The sequence below is a fragment of the Schistocerca nitens genome, chromosome 1 (assembly GCF_023898315.1).
Source record: "Schistocerca nitens isolate TAMUIC-IGC-003100 chromosome 1, iqSchNite1.1, whole genome shotgun sequence".
In the NCBI taxonomy this organism is placed as follows: domain Eukaryota; kingdom Metazoa; phylum Arthropoda; class Insecta; order Orthoptera; family Acrididae; genus Schistocerca; species Schistocerca nitens.
In genome coordinates, this window is record NC_064614.1 from 810894417 (window position 1) to 810898565 (window position 4149).

The following is a 4149-nucleotide window of genomic DNA, read 5'->3' on the forward strand; positions in this document are numbered from 1 at the left end:
TGTCGTATCTTATTAGAACGAAGACTAGAATCTGTACGTAAACACTCCGAAAACTGGGGCTGCATTTTAAGTTTTTTTTTAATGCTATTCATGAACTACAGAAAAAGTTGATCCTTCAGAGAACCATGCTATCGTAATTGTCGATACAGCTGTAGTGGAGGAGGGGGCAACAGCTTCCCATTGCGGATTTCTGATAATGCCGAACACGGCATGAATAAACATAGCACAGTGCGCCAGGCTGGTACTCCGCATCACGATCGAGTACTTTCGGGGCGATATTTAATATTCATCGGCGTGTTTGTCTTGTTTCCCTCCGTTACAGAGGCCTGCGATAAGCTGCGGCTTCTGGCGCGGAGGGCCATGTTTCCTTCCGTTTCTGCCGATATCGGCGAGAAAGAGAGCAGCACGGCCCGGAACTCGACAGCACGGCTGCAGGCGGATGCGGCAGTATACACCAGCTCTTACCTCAGGCAGCCAACCACTGACGCGCCAATTCTGTGAGCTGAGCTGTTGCTTTTATGACAGATACATTCGTTAGCAGCAAGGCTCTGTTCATTCCACTTGAGAAATCTGTAAGCAGTTGACGCCTTTTAGAGATCGAACAAAGAAAATTTTTTAGATATTGACTATTTCGTCCACTGCTTTATACCCCGCCCCAAGAGACCCAACAACTGATTAACAGTCTCTAAGGATCAACTCTAGCAATAACATTTCGGTTCGTATTTAAATTTAAGTTTCTTATTAAATCTGTAACAGTGAACTGGTCAGAGCATATGTAGTTTTAGATTATTGTCCTGGCAGAACTCTGTCCGTACAAGGCAGATTCAAAGTATTTGTAACAAATGCGCAATTCAGAAACACGAAACGACAAAGCGAAATTTTAAAAAATAATCATGAACTAAAACATTCGAATGCCCCTCGCTTTGGCCACATACAGAGTGCGACGGCTGTAAGTGCAGATATTTCTACTGATGACTGCGGACGCTGTACGGAACAACATTACATCAGTATTTACGTCATCTGCAGGCTAATAACTACAGCTGTTACAAGTCGCATGTTTTTGGATTGGTTAGTACCTCCAAGTGCATGTGGCAAGAGGAAGCCATTAGCGCTTATTTTCCCCTAGACAGCAGGACTGGTCTTGAACTGTGGACGCGTAGACAAACAATTGTTAGTCTCTACTAAAAGCCGTAGTCCATTTAGTGGTGCAGTTACGACCGTGTAGAGAACATCAGTAGTAAGTTACGTGACGTCCTTGTGGAAAGACTGCTAGACGCATAGAATATCAACCAACACGCAGATGTGTGTACATATTAAGGTACCACACATCAAAATGTCTGCGCTTATGCCCGTTACTCCTTGTATGCAGAATGAACCGTCACATAAAACACCCACGTTGTTGATGGGTATGGACAACACAAGATCTTAAGTATTTCTGTAACCAGAATTTAAAAGGTTCCAGACGAAAATGCCAAAATTTATCTTTAACACAGGCAGAAATATGTGGACTTTTCACACACACTGTGATATCTGAGCTTATCCCTGATAATAGCATAAATAGTAGGAAACTTATCAGTTAGAGCGCCAATCGCTAATCTTCGCTCAGATGGCAGTTTCGGTTCAAATGCTGCTCTCTGTTTCATCGCTATTGATAACGGTCCAACCACTCCGCTCACTCATCACGCACATTTCTACTGTTCAAGTATGGAGGGCGGGAAAAATGGTCGCTTCAGCGCCTCTGTGTGCGCTGTAATTTGACTAATCTTGTCTTCGCGATACTTAGGGAGTTGTAGTACATTCCTAGATTCATTAAATACAGTTGGTTCTAGAAACTTTCTACGTAGACTTTCACGAGACAGTTTCCATCTGTCTTCAAGCGTCTGCCGGTTCAGTTCTTCCAGCATCTTTGTGACGTTCTCCCACAGGTCAAAGAAACCTGTGACAGTTCGTGCAGCCCTTCTTGTATACGTTCATTATCCTCTGTCAGTCCAATATGTATGTGTCTCACATCTAGAAGCAATATTCTCGAGCGTCGCACGAGTGTTTTGTGTGCAATCCCCTTCATAGAAGACTGCATTTCCATAGTACTCTAGTCCGCAGCTCGTGGTCGTGCGGTACCGTTCTCGCTTCCCACGCCCGGGTTCCCGGATTCGATTCCCGGCGGGGTCAGGGATTTTCTCTGCATCGTGATGACTGGATGTTGTTGGTTGGTTGGTTGGTTTGGGGAAGGAGACCAGACAGCGAGGTCATCGGTCTCATCGGATTAGGGAAGGATGGGGAAGTAAGTCGGCCGTGCCCTTTGAAAGGAACCATCCCGGCATTTGCCTGGAGCGATTTAGGGAAATCACTGGGTGTTGTGTGATGTCCTTGCGTTAGATAGGTTTAAGTAGTTCTAAGTTCTAGGGGACTGATGACTGCAGATGTTAAGTCCCATAGTGCTCAGAGCCAGAGCCTAGTATTCTATCAGTGTAATCCGCCCTACTTACGACTTACCACTTACTTTACTTCCCGTGTCCATTGTACACTAAGTCTTCCCTCTCCAGTATTCAGCAGCTTCTATGGCGCTGTGCTTTAGTAAAATGAAGTCATTCAAACATACTATTCAAGTATGGAGGGCGGAAAAAATGATTGCTTCAGCACCTCTGTGTGCGTTGCAATTAGACTAGCCTTTCGGTGGTTTTAGTACATTCCTATATTCCTTAAGTATAGTTGAGTAGATGATGTTGTGTTCGGAATTCTGCAGATTCTTATGAGTCGTCCTCTATAAATCCCAAATCCCCATTTCTGTAGGGTGTTTTTGCATTTGGAGGCCCCTTATCTGAGTATTCTCCAGACGGTGTATGTGAGTGTATGGCCTCAGGGAGTGAATAGAGCTGTCTTGTGTCTCCAGCCACAGATTTAGGTTCAAAATGGCTCTGAGCACTATGAGAGCTTCTCAATAAAGTATCTCCTCAGTTTGCCTCACAAGGGCTGAGTGCACCCCGCTGGCCAACAGCGCTCGGCAGACCGGATGGTCACCCATCCAAGTGCTAGCACAGCCCGACAGCGCTTAATTTCGGTGGTCTGACGGGAACCGGTGTTACCACTGCGGCAAGGCTGTTGGCTTGCGTGATACATCATTGCGTTTAAATAAAAGAATCAAATGTCAACGCGATTAACTTCTTTTTGTTTTGGATACATCTTCAAAAATGGTTCAAATGGCTCTGAGCACTATGGGACTTAACTGCTGAGGTCATCAGTCCCCTAGAACTTAGTACTTAAACCTAACTAACCTAAAGACATCACACACATCCATGCCCGAGGCAGGATTTGAACCTGCGACCGTAGCGGTCGCGCGGTTCCAGACTGTAGCGCCTAGAACCGCTCGGCCACATAGATTTAGGCATCAGGTCTCAGGTACAATTATGGTAGTTCTCGCAAAGAAATTCTTTCTCCATCTAAAGCATGGTATGACAACAGCATAGTTATACAGCACATACCTTAGGTCTTTTGCTTGGATCTTCCTCATTTTTTCTGCAGTGACTGCTGTTCTAATTTGTGGTCGAGCTATGTGCGCGAGAGTATCAACAGCGCTCAAAGATGCATGTCTCAAGCATCCAGTGACAATTCTTGCTACTTCATTGACGGCAACATTGATTGAGCTGACGCTACCCAACCGGCGATGCGTACTCTCCCGTTTCAAAACAGAGAGCCACAGCACATGTCGCTAATACTTCGCGGTGCGCTCCCCATGATATACCTGTTAGTTTCCTCAGTAGACACTTTCTTGAGCGACTTTTCCCTGCAATGTTATTCTTGAAATAGTGTCAGTTGATTTTATCAGTTTGACATCTAAATCTAGCACCGCTAGCTCGCATTCCGACAGAGCGCGCACGTGTAGTAACACCATTACGCGTGGACTTGAGCGTCATAGATGGAGGATTTCTCTAAGTGGGTGACAAACTCGACAGAGGTCGCTCTTGTAGTGGCTGCCTTTGCGCATGCGTCTCCGCGCAAATTTTTGGTATAAAGATGGCGATGTGAACACTTATCTGTATGGTTGCCAGCCGAAATATCGTGGCAGAAGTTGACGTCATCTGGCTGCAATCCCGAAACTTTATGGAATACATTGCATTGTTGTTTGAAACACAGAGTATGATCCAATCTGAC

The 4149-nt window shown here is 45.4% G+C and overlaps 1 pseudogene; it reads right to left on the reverse strand.

The window, feature by feature from the left end:
- Positions 1-2986: 2986 nt before the first annotated feature.
- Positions 2987-3104, reverse strand: LOC126203204 (5S ribosomal RNA; annotated as a pseudogene).
- Between the last annotated feature and the right edge of the window lie 1045 nt (positions 3105-4149).